Below are 13,663 nucleotides of genomic sequence, written 5' to 3' on the forward strand. Positions count from 1 at the left end.
GAGTGTCTTTTAATTTCATGACTGCAGTTACCATCTTCAGTGATTTTGGAGCCCCCCAAAATAAAGTCAGCCACTGTTTCCACTGTTTCCCCTTCTATTTGCCATAGATTGATGGGACTGGATGCCGTATCTTTGTTTTCTGAATGTTCAGCTTTAAGCCAACTTTTTCACTCTCCTCTTTCACTTTCATCAAGAAGCTCTTTAGTTCTTCTTCACTTTCTACCACTTTCTATCATCTGCATATCTGAGTTTATTGATATTTCTCCCAGCAATCTTGATTCCAGCTTGTGCTTCGTCCAGCCCAGCATTTCTCATGACATATTCCACATATAAGTTAAATAAGCAGGGTGACAATATACAGCCTTGATGTACTCCTTTTCCTATTTGGAACCAATCTGTTGTTCCATGTCCAGTTCTAACTGTTGCTTCCTGACCTGTATACAGGTTTCTCAAGAGGCAGGTCAGGTGGTCTGGTATTCCTATCTCTTTCAGAATTTCCCACAGTTTATTGTGATCCACACAGTCAAAGGCTTTGGCAAAATCAATAAAGCAGAAATAAATGTTCTTCTGGAACTCTCTTGCTTTTCCTATGATTCAGCGGATATTGACAATTTGATCTCTGGTTCCTATGCCTTTTCTAAAACCAGCTTGAACATCTGAAACACAGTTCATGTATTGTTGAAGCCTGGCTTGGAGAATTTTGAGCATTACTTTGCTAGCGTGTGAGATGAGTGCAATTGTGCAGTAGTTTGAGCATTCTTTGGCATTGCCTTTCTTTGGTATTGGAATGAAAACTGACATTTTCCAGTCCTGTGGCCACTGCTGAGTTTTCCAAATTTGCTGGCGTATGGACTGCAGCACTTTCACAGCATCATCTTTCAGGATTTGAAATAGCTCAACTGGAATTCCATCACCTCCACTAGCTTTGCTCACAGTCATGCTTCCTAAGGCTCACCTGACTTCACATTCCAGGATGTCTGGCTCTAGGTGAGTGATCACACCATCGTGATTATCTTGGTCGTGAAGATCTTTTTTGTACAGTTCTTCTGTGTATTCCTGCCACCTCTTTTTAATATCTTCTGCTTCTGTTAGGTCCACACCATTTCTATCCTTTATCGAACCCATCTTTGCATGGAATGTTCCCTTGGTATCTCTAATTTTCTTGAAGAGATCTCTAGTCTTTCCCATTCTGTTGTTTTCCTCTATTTCTCTGCATTGATCTCTGAGGAAGGCTTTCTTATCTCTCCTTGCTATTCTTTGGAACTCTGCATTCAAATGGGTATATCTTTCCTTTTCTACTTTGCTTTTCACTTCTCTTCTTTTCACAGCTATTTGTAAGGCCTCCTCAGACAGACATTTTGATGTTTGGCATTTTTTTTCCCTTGGGGATGGTTTTGATCTCTGTCTCATGTACAATGTCATGAACCTCCGTCCATAGTTCATCAGGCACTCTGTCTATCATATCTAGTCTTAAATCTATTTCTCACTTCTACTGTATAATTGTAAGGGATTTGATTTAGGTCAACCTGAATGGTCTAGTGGTTTTCCCCACTTTCTTCAATTTCAGTCTGGATTTGGCAATAAGGAGTTCATGATCTGACCCACAGTCAGCTCCAGTCTTGTTTTTGCTGACTGTATAGAGCTTCTCCATCTTTGGCTGCAAAGAATATAATGAATCTGATTTCAGTGTTGACCATCTAGTGATATCCATGTATAAATTCTTCTCTTGTGTTGTTGGAAGAGGGTGTTTGAAATTACCAGTGCATTCTCTTGGCAAAATTCTTAGCTTTTACCCTGCTTCATTCTGTACTCCAAGGCCAAATTTGATGTTACTTCGGGTGTTTCTTGACACCCTACTTCTGCATTACTATAGTCCCCTATACGGAGAACACAATAGCAACCCACTCCAGTACTCTTGCCCTGAAAATCCCATGGATAAAGGAGCCTGATAGGCTGCAGTCCATGGGGTCGCTAAGAGTCAGACATGACTAAGTGACTTCACTTTCACTTTTCACTTTCATGCATTGGAGAAAGAAATGGCAACCCACTCCAGTGTTCTTGCCTGGAGAATCCCAGGGATGGTGGAGCCTGGTGGGTTGCCATCTATGGGGTCGCACAGAGTCGGACATGACTGAAGTGACTTAGCAGCAGCAGCAGCAGTCCCCTATAATGAAAAGGACATGTTTTTGGGGTATTAATTCTAGAAGGTCTTGTAGATCTTCACAGAACTGTTCAACTTCAGCTTCTTCAGCATTGCTGATTGGAGCATAGACTTGGATTACCGTGATATTGAATGATTTGCCTTGAAAATGAACAGAGATCATTCTGTCGTTTTTGAAATTGCATCCAAGTACTGCATTTCGGACTCTTTTGTTGACTATGATGGCTACTCCATTTCTTCTAAGGGATTCTTGCCCACAGTAGTAGATATAATGGTCATCTGATTTAAATTATCCCATTCCAGTCCATTTTAGTTTGCTAATTCCTAAAATGTCGACATTCACTTCTGCCATCTCCTGTTTGATCACTTCCAATTTGCCTTTATTCATGGACCTAACATTCCAGGTTCCTATGCAATATTGCTCTTTACAGCATCAGACCTTGCTTCCATCACCAATCACATCCACAACTGGGTGTTGTTTTTGCTTTGGCTCTGTCTCTTCATTCTTTCTGGAATTATTTCTCCACTGATCTCCAGTAGCATATTGGGCACCTACCAACCTGGGGAATTCATCTTTCAGTGTCCTATCCTTTTGCCTTTTCACACTGTTCATGGGCTTCTCAAGGCAGGGATACTGACATGGTTTGCCATTCCCTTCTCCAGTGGACCACATTTTGTCAGAACTCTCCACCATGACCCGTCTGTCTTGGGTGGCCCTACATGGCATGGCTCATAGTTTCATTAAGTTAGACAAGTTTGTGGTCCATGTGATTAGCTTGGTTAGTTTTCTGTGATTTTGGTTTTCAATCTGGTTTCCCTCTGATGGAGAAGGGTAAGAGGCATATGAAAGCTTCCTGATGGGATAGACTGACTGAGGAGGATACTGGGTCTTGTTCTGATGGGTGGGGCCATGCTCAGTAAATCTTTAATAAAATTTTCTGTTGATGGGTGGAGCTGTATTCTCTCCCTGCTATTTATCTGAGGCCAAATTATGGTGGAGGTAATGAAAATAATGGTGACCTCCCTCAAAAGATCCCATGCATGTACTGCTACAGTCTGTGCCCCCAGCCCTGCAGCAGGCCACCGCCAACCCACGCCTTCACTGGAGACTCCCGGACACCCACAGGCAAGTCTTCTGTGGGGTCACTGTTCTTTTCTCCTGGGTCCTGTTGCACAAGGTTCCATTGCCCTCCAAGAGTCTATCTCCCAGTCCTATTCTGCCTTCCCCAATCACAATTAGAATGTCATCTCATGATTATAAGACAGCCATCTAGTTACTATTAGATAATCATCATCATTCTGTGCTTCCAAGCCTCTTTGTGGCTGTCAGTGATATTTATTTATCTGGTTTGAAATAAAAATAAAACTAAGGCCTGGGTCATGAGCCTGTGCTCCTATTACAACTGCTGCTTCTATAGAGCCCATCTATCCACTCTGTCCTGTATATGCCAATATTCTTACTTATTTATTAGCAATTGCAGATACACAGATGACACCACCCTTATGGCAGAAAGCAAAGAAGGACTAAAGAGCCTCTTGATGGAAGTGACAGAGGAGAGTGAAAAAGTTGGCTTAAAACTCAACATCCAGGAAACTAAGATCATGGCATCCAGTCCCATCACTTGATGGCAAATAGATGGGGAAACAATGGAAACAGTGACAGACTTTATTTTTGAGGGCTCCAAAATCACTACAGATGGTGACTTCACCCATGAAATTAAAAGATGCTTGCTCCTTGGAAGAAAAGTTATGACCAACCTAGATAGCATATTAAAAAGCAGAGACATTACTTTGCCAACAAAGTTCCTTCTAGTCAAAGCTATGATTTTTCCAGTAGTCACCTATGAATGTGAGACTTGGACTATAAAAAAAGTTGAGTGCTGAAGAATTTATGCTTTTGAACTGTGATTTTGGAGAAGACTCTTGAGAGTCCCTTGGACTGCAAGGAGAACCAACCAGTCCATCCTAAAGGAAATCAGTCCTGAATATTGGAAGGACTGATGTTGAAGGTGAAACTCCAATACTTTGCCACCTGATGCAAAGAACTGACACATTTGAAAAGACCCTGATGCTAGGAAAGGTTGAAGGCGAGAGGAGAAGGTGACAACAGAGGATGAGATGGTTGGATGGCATCACTGACTCAGTGGACATGAGTTTGAGCAAGTTCTGGGAGTTGGTGATGGACAGGCAAGCCTGGTGTGCTGCAGTCCATGGGGTTGCAGAGTCGGACATGGCTAAGCGACTGAACTGAATTGGAGTAAAGATGAAATAGGCATTAAAGAAATGGAGTTAGAAAAAGTAAGAAAAAGATGCAAGAGGGATATATATGGTTTAAATACATAGGTTCTATAAAGCCATGGAATCATTAGTAATCATACTGCTGGTATTCTTTTCTCACAATATGAGACAAGAAATTAGCCAGGAATGTCACATTTGACAATAAAGAGCCCAGAGGGACCTCAATCTGAGCAAGAGGAGATGGTACCTTGACCCTGTGGAGATTCTTTCCATGCACTTATTGGAAAATAAATCAACTCGGAAGTAACTATGCTCTACTTATTATTCTAAATTTTCACTGATAAATTATCATATCTCACATAAGCCCATGGATTCAATAACACACTTTTTCTTTTTCTCATTAAACTTTTTTTAATGGGTCTCAAATTCTGTGACAGATTTTTAGTCAAGTTGTTTTCATTAAGAAGTACTGATTTTAAAATATAATAACTTAAACTGCCACACACAAAACATATGGTCCACAAAACATTCTCCTTTCTTTCTGAAGGTTTTACAATGCATTGTGATCATTAACCAGTCTTTTACTATTAAACTTAAATGGCCAATTGAGACAAACAGTTCTGAGACCGTTTTTCCACCACTGATTAAGACTGGGGTGGCAGGTATTGGGAATAATATTCATTCAGTCTTCTGAGCTTTCTGGGCAGACTTGGTGACCTTGCCAACTCCAGCTGCCTTCTTGTCCACCACGTTGATGACACCCACAGCGACTGTCTGTCTCATGTCACACACAGCAAAATGGCCCAGGGGAGGATAATCAGAGAAGCTCTCGACACACATGGGCTTGCTAAGAACCATATCAATGATGGCAGCATCACCTGATTTCAAGAATTTAGGGCCATCTTTCAGCTTTTTGCCAGAATGACAATCAATCATCTCCTTCAGCTCAGCAAACTTGCAAGCAATGTGACCTGTGTGACAGTCCAGCATAGGTGCATATCCAGCACTGATTTGGCCCGGATGGTTCAAAATAATCCCCTGGGCTGTGAAGCCAGCTGCTTCCATTGGTGGGTCACTTTTGCTGTCACCAGCCACATTGCCACGACAAACATCTTTGACAGACACGTCCTTGACATTGAAGCCCAGATTGTCCCCAGGAAGGGCTTCACTCAATGCTTCATGGTGCATTTCTACAGACTTCACTTCAGTTGATACATTGACTGGAGCAAAGATGATCACCAGGCCAGGTTTGAGAACACCAATCTCCACACGACCCACAGAGACAGTACTTATACCACCAATTTTATAGACATCCTGGGGTGGCAAACACAAGGGTTTGTCAGTTGAGTGAATTGGTGGCAGGATGCAACCCAGGGCTTCAAGCAGGATGATTCCACTGGCATTGCCATTTTTACAGGAGACTTTCCATCCCTTGAACCATGGAAGGTTAGCACTTGGCTCCAGCATGTTGTCACCATTCCAGCCAGAAATTGGCACACATGCTACTGTGTTGGGGTTGTCACCAAATTTCTTAATGTAGGTGCTGACTCCCTTAACAATTTCCTCATCTCTCTTCTGGCTGTAGAGTAGCTCAGTGGAATCCATTTTGTTAACTCCAACAATCAGCTGTTTCACACCCGGAGTGTTAGCCAGAAGGGCATGCTCATGGGTCTGCCCATTCTTGGAGATACTGGCTTCAAATGCACCAACACCAGCAGCAACAATCAGGACAGCACAGTCAGCCTGGGATGTGCCTGTAATCATATTTTTTATGAAGTCTCTGTGTCCTGAGGCATCAGTGGTTGTAACACAGTACTTGCTGTCCTCAAATTTCCACAGGGAGATATCAATGGTGATATCATGCTCTTATTCAGCTTTCAGTTAGTCCAAGACCCAGGCCTACTTGATGGAGCCCTTTCCCATCTCAGCAGCCCACTTCTCGAACTTTTCAATTGTTCTTTTCTTTTTTTTTTTTTATGTTTTATTTTTATTTATTTATTTTCATTTATTTTTATTAGTTGGAGGCTAATTACTTTACAATATTGTAGTGGTTTTTGCCATACATTGACATGAATCAGCCATGGATTTACATGTATTCCCCATCCTGAACCTCCGTCCCGCCTCCCTCCCCATCCCATCCCTCTGGGTCATCCCAGTGCACCAGCCCTGAGCACTTATCTCGTGCATCCAACCTGGACTGGTGATCTGTTTCACCCTTGATAGTATACTTGTTTCAATGCTATTCTCTCAGAACATCCCACCCTCGCCTTCTCCCACAGAGTCCAAAAGTCTATTCTGTACATCTGTGTCTCTTTTTCTGTTTTGCATATAGGGTTATCATTACCATCTTTTAAAATTCCATATATATGTGTTAGTAGACTGTATTGGTCTTTATCTTTCTGGCTTACTTCACTCTGTATAGTGGGCTCCAGTTTCATCCATCTCATTAGAACTGATTCAAGTGAATTCTTTTTAATGGCTGAATAATATTCCATAGTGTATATGTACCATAGCTTCCTTATCCATTCGTCTGGTGATGGGCATCAAGGTTGCTTCCATGTTCTGGCAATTATTCAATTGTTCTCTTGATCCCGTCACATTCGTAGATCAGATGGGTCGTCATAGTAGACGTCCCTGAATCTACATGCCCAATGACAACGATGTTGTTGTGGGTTTTCCTTTCCCATTTTTGCTTAGGTTTAACTGTGGTTTTCATGACACCTGTGTCCTGGCAGCAAACCTGTTGCCAAAAAGCTCAATAACACACTTATAGTCAAATTGCTTAAATAGATAAAGGCCCCACAGAAGTATTTCCCTGGGTCTCTTTTTTTTCCAACAGTGGCTATGACTAGAATTCATTCCCATGGACACACCTGATTACAAGGGTGAATGGAAGTGTAGTTTTTAAAGTACTAAGTCAAGCAAGAATAGAAAGCATTTGTGTGGAGTGTATATGTGTGCAGAGTTAGCAATTCTATTACTGAGTGTTAGATGACGAATATGAACATGTAAGTTATCGAGCATGTTACAGTGTAAAATATGCTTTAAAGGAAAAGTTGAAATGAGAGATGGGAATGTCTAATCTATGTTAAACTCTTAATAACACTTTATAGTGGTAGTAAAGCCATGTTCATCATAAGATTAGTTTTGATCTCATTTTGCCCATAATGGATTATTTTCTTATCTTCATATAAACTTGTGTCTCTAGTGAATTATTCTCTTCTTTGCTTACTTAATTTCAATGCATTGTTTAGAGTCCAGGACAATTAGCATTTATTCAATCGAGCTCTCTTTTCCCACTGATTATTCCCTCTAGTTTCTCTGAGCAGTTCTGTTTATGATTTAACTATTCTGCCTACCTCATTCTGTACTGCATCACACCGAATAGTGCATATTTCTTGAAGATAGGATTCATCACTTACTTTTTAATCTCTGAATCCCATAATGCTTACTATTGACTTCAGTTTAGGAAGTCCTCTACAAATGTTTGCTGAATTGACTTTTAGACCTGTTCAGCTTGAAAAGGTGGGGCTTCCCAGGTGGTGCTAGTGGTAAAGAACCTGCCTGCCAATACAAGAGAAATAAGAGATGTGGGTTCGATCCCTGGGTCCGGAAGATCCCCTGGAGGAGGACACAGTCACTCGCTCCAGTATTCTTGTTCGGAGAACCCATGGGTGGAGGAGGAGCCTGGCAGGCTACAGTCCATAGGGTCACACAGAGTCACACCCGACTAAAGCAACTTAGCGCAGCACAGCACAGCGCCTTGGAAAGGTAGCTGTTAGCGAGCAACTGCATCTCAGGAAAATTCATACAATTGAGTTTTGGGCGTTTTGTTGCAAAGATACAAATTGTTTAGGGTGAACTAATTTGAAATATTTCTTAATTGTCAGCTACCATGGAGTTAGCCAAGAAAAATTAATTTTTAACTTTTAATCCTTGTTTTTCAAAGGCCTTTGCATGTAGGATTAACTGAATATAAAAAAAAAGAAAACCATAGAGAAAGAATACAGCAATTTTTTGAAGATATTTTTCTGATGCTTAGTACATCATGGTGTATTATCAGCCTGCCCCATTACTTTAAATCACTAAACAGCCATTAACATTTTAATAAAATAAAATGTCCCTGTGTATCTACAAATAAAATTACTGGGGAATTTATAAGGCACTTGAATTCTGATTTAGGAAAATTGATTTCAAAATGCCAAAATGATTACAAATCTTATAAAAAGTATTAAGAGACACAGGGACGGGGATGGGAGCCTATCTGGTGAACGAGGAAGAAATTTCAGGTAAATAACTGGAAAACTCATTTTCAAACCCTTTAGCGAGGACTGAATATAGACGTTGTGACAGAGGCTTGAGGACCATGGGACAGCTAGAAATTCTGACTCTTTCCCTTTTCCTCAGCTTTCCCTACCAACTACAACCGGTGAAAGGGAAGGGGCATTAGCACTTCATCTGTAATTCCTGATGTCACAGGACACACAGTAGCTGACCCAGAGGGTGGGGGTCCCCAATATGGGACCTACAGTTTCAAAATTAATGGCAAACTGGCCCACACTGGAAATTTCTTGGTAAGTTACCAAAAATCTCTCAGATGCAGCAAATCGCACTTTGACTCCAAGTGTCAGAGGGTTTACTTGGAGCGATGCACACAAGTCCTTTAATCCTGAAACAGAACTTCTCTGAAATATTTTACAGGGTATCCAATAGGATTTGGCGCATTGGTGAGCTTAGATCACAGTTAAAAGGAGCACCATCCTTTCCTTGACTAACTTCTGCATTTACTATATTTTATTCAAATTGTTATTATACTATTAATCTATTTCCTTAAAGGGCGAGAGCATTGAAGTATTACCACTCTATTCCCTTGTTTGATAAAAACTATGAAATGCTTATTCCTTCTATCATCTCATCCTTAAATTACTGGCTATAGTGTGACTACAACATGAACCCTGATGCAAATTTTCTCTATAACTTGGGAAGCCTACAATGCTCCACACTCATTAGAATGTTTGATATTCCAAATAGCAGCCGGTACTGAGTCTCTTATCAGTCAGTACTGATAACTTCCAAGTTCAGCCCCTTCCTTATCTCTGCTTAACATTTGGTTTCTCAGCTTGGTGCTATGTGCCTGGCATTTGTTTCTTTCCTTTCATAGCTATATGAAGTTTGTATGCATATCCAGAGACCTGCTAGAGCAGACCTATTTTGAAAAAACAATAAAGTAAATAAATTCACATTGATCTTTTTATACCATATTCAATGTACCATCTTAAGGTTGATAGAAGAAGCAAAATCATAGACAGATACATCTTTTGAATTTCATGTTTATGAAATATGAAGACTGTGGCTTAGGGGGAGTGGTAAAATAGGTGGAGAGGTGGGACCTGATAATGGAGACGACTGTTTAAGAAAGTAGGGCTGGGGCTTCCTTGGTGGTTCAAGAGTAAGGAATCTGCCTGCCAATGAAGGAGACATGGGTTTAGGTTTGATCTCTGATCCAGATAAAACCACATGCCATGCAGCAACTAAGCCCCTGCACCATAACCATTGAGCCTGTGCTCCAGAGCCTGGAGCTGCAACTACGGAAGCCCATGCATCCCAGAGCCTGGGCCCCAAGACAAGAGGAGCCTCAGCACTGCAGCTGGAGAGGAGCCCCCAGTCACCACAACGAGAGAAAGGTCAGCACAGCAGCAAAGACTCGCACAGCCAAAACTAAATAAACAAATACAATCATAAGAAAAAACAAAGCAAGTAGGACTGGAGAAAGACTTGGAGAAGACACTGTTCAGCTGGTGAACGAAAGATGGGTGTGACTTCTACGGCAGCAGAGGACTAGAGGAGGGCCAGTTTACCTACAAAATCTCTATATTATTCCTGAGCTAGCAAGGAAATGTAACGTTTGAAGCTACATTTACTGAGCTAAAAGAGAAAAAAATAGAACAGAGGCAAAAATCTTTGAGTTAGATACTCCCTGTTTTTTTAGTGGGAACAAGATCAAAATATTACAAAGAGCAGAAATATTTACAGTAAAAAATATTAATAACTTGACCTAATGTAGACTCAAGTGAATATTTGCATTGTATAGATTAATAAAGTTTATAGTCACTTTCCAGAAAAAAAAAAATATCATAACCTGGACCAGATAGTTTATTTTGCCAAACATGCTATATTTATTTTCAAATATATCTTTTTCTTGTGATTGTTACTAAAAACTGGCTTAAAATGCAGCATAATTTACTATGTAATAAAAATATTGCCCCTTACTATATGGTTACTTTTCAATGATATTTTGCTAGAAAATTGTATCTACAAGTGCACATCTGAAAGAGATGGTTAATTCAATTGCATCTGTTTCAGGCTGTGGACCTCTTTGCCTGAAACTTCCTAAAAATGGACATTTGAAATACTGTTCACTGTATTTCAATATTAATGTAAATATTTTGTTAAAATTTCAAGCCAGTTCTGTAGTATGAACTCATAGAAAAATTCATTCTTATTTTCTATTTCTTATTTTTGCTTCTGCTGCTGCTAAGTTGCTTCAGTCGTGTCTGATTCTGTGTGACCCCATAGAATCCCAGGCTCTCCGTCCCTGGGATTCTCCAGGCAAGAAGACTGGAGTGGGTTGCCATTTCCCTCTTTATATAGTACTAAATGGGTAATTTTATATGTATTCCCCAAAAAATGCACTAATTTAACACTTACTAAATCTGTACTAGTTTGGCTGGCATTAGGTTGATGCAAACATAATTGCAGTTTCAGATTGTGAACTTTAAATCATTATAGCGAGGCTCAAACACATTTTTATTAATCACAATAGGAATCATTACAATCAACACATTTCTGCCAATGTGAAATAAATTTATTTATTCCTGTAGGATAAAAATCTGTGCTTCAGGATTCAACAGACTCTTGGAAAGCATTTTCTGCCTCCTGCCATTTGTGGAAGCATTTTCCCTGCAAAGAGTTGTCAAGATGCTTGAAGAAGTGGTAGTCGATTGGTGAGCGGTCTGGTTAATATGGCGGAGAAGGTAAAACTTCACAGGCCAATTCGATCAACTTTTGAAGCATTGGTTGTGCTCTGTGCAGTCGGGCATTGTCATGGGGAAGAACTGGGCCCATATTTTGACCAACACCATCCGCAGGGGTTGCAGTTTTCAGTGTATCTCATTGATCTGCGGAGCATGCTTCTCAGACGTAATGGTTTCCCTGGGGTTCAGAAAGCTGTAGTTGATCAGACTTGCAGCAGACCACCAAGCAGTGACCGTGTGTGAGTCTGATGCACGACTGGCTTTGGGAAGTGCTTTGGAGCTTCTTAGTCCAACCACTGAGCTGGTCGTTGCTGGTTACCAAAACTCCACTTTTTATCTCATGTCACAATCTGATCTAGAAATGGTTTATTGTTTTTGTGTAGAATAAGAAAAGATAAAATGATAATTTTTTTTGAGGTTTCTGTCAGCTCATGAGGCACCCACTTATTGAGTTTTTCCACCTTTTCAATTTGTTTTAAATGCTGGGTTCTTTGGCATCTTCTCTTGTGGTTATGAGAGGATCAACCTCGATGACCCTTTCAGTTGGTCACTGTCAACTTCCAGTGGCTGGCCACAGTGCTCCTCATCTTCAAGTGTCTCAACTCCTTTGCAAAAATTTCTTGAACCACCATGGCACTGTACGTTCATTAGCAGTTTCTGGGCCAAATGAGTTATTGATGTTGTGATAAGTCATTAGCAAAAAAAAAAAAAAAAAACATAAAGCAAGAAATGTGCATTAAAATGAGGTATAACATAACCATATTTATTCATGAATATATTACAGTATCAAAAGGCAAAGTTCAACAATTCAAAACTGCAATTACTTTTGCATCAACCTAGTAAATACTTCCCAGGTGGTGCTAATGGTTAAGAACCCACCTGCCAATGCAGGAGACATAAGAGATGTGGGTTCGATCCCTGGGTCAGAAATAATCCCTGGAGAAGGGAATGGCAACGCATTCCAGTATTCTTGCCTGGCGAATCCCATGGACAGAGAAGCCTGGCAGGTTATAGTCCATAGAGTTACAAAGAGTCAGACAAGACTGAAGTGACTTAGCACACAATAAATTCTTAGAAAAACTTTAATATGTGTATATATGCATATGTATATTAATCCTTATGTAGCTGAATTTTCTGAACTGGCTTCATAGAAGATGAAAAGCAAAAAATGTGAAATTTTTAATACACTCTATTGTATGCAGCAGTTTTGAGTTCACAGCATAGTAAATTATAGAGATTTAGAAATTAGAGAGATAATTCAATATAATTACAGAAATTATAGAGATTTCTATATACCCATCCTGTTGCCCCTACATATGCATAGCCTTCTTCACTATCAAAATTCCACACTAGAGTGGTACATTAACATATCATCACCCAAAGTCCATAGTTCACAACAGGGTTCACTGTTAGTTTTGTACATTCTGTGGGTTTGGACAAATGTTTAACATGTGTACACCAATATAGCATCAAAGTAGTTTTATTACTCTAAAAGTCCTCTGTGCCCTGCCTATTTATCCCTCCCTCCCTCACAGCTAAGCTCTGACTACCATTAATCCTTTTACTGTTTCTACAGTTTTGCCTTTTCCCAATGTTATATAGTTGATATTATACAGTATGTACCTTTTCAGACTGGTTTAAATTACTTAGTAATGTACTTAAGCGGAGAAGGCAATGGCACCCCACTCCAGTACTCTTGCCTGGAAAATCCCATGAACGGAGGAGCCTGGTAGGCTGCGGTCCATGGGGTCACTAAGAGTCGGACACGACTGAGCGACTTCTCTTTCACTTTTCACTTTCATGCATTGGAAAACGAAATGGCAACCCACTCCAGTGTTCTTGCCTGGAGAATCCCAGGGATGGCGGAGCCTGGTGGGCTGCCGTCTATGGGGTCGCACAGAGACGGACACGACTGAAGTGACTTAGCAGCAGCAGCAGCAATGTACTTATGAACCTTCCATATCTTTTCATGGCTTGAAGCACATTTATTTCAGCTCAAAAAAATCATTCCATTGTATATTTCCAGGGGCACAACTGCTGCATTGTATGGTAAGAGTCTAGTTTGTGAGAAACAGCCGAACTGTCTTCTAAAGGGGCTGAACCATTTTGCATTCCCAACAGCAATAGGTAAGAATTACCATTGCTCCCCACTCTTGCTAACCTTTGGTGTTGTTAGTGTTTTGGATTATAGTCATTCTAATAGATTTGTTGTGATATCTCTGCTGTGTTT

The 13,663-nt window shown here is 40.5% G+C and overlaps 1 pseudogene; it reads right to left on the reverse strand.

Annotated features, from left to right (window-relative positions):
• Window positions 1–4,882: 4,882 nt before the first annotated feature.
• Window positions 4,883–13,663, reverse strand: part of LOC136152327 (elongation factor 1-alpha 1-like) — a 96,994-nt pseudogene continuing 88,213 nt past the window's right edge.

This window comes from Muntiacus reevesi, chromosome 21, assembly GCF_963930625.1.
Source record: "Muntiacus reevesi chromosome 21, mMunRee1.1, whole genome shotgun sequence".
Taxonomy (NCBI): Eukaryota; Metazoa; Chordata; class Mammalia; order Artiodactyla; family Cervidae; genus Muntiacus; species Muntiacus reevesi.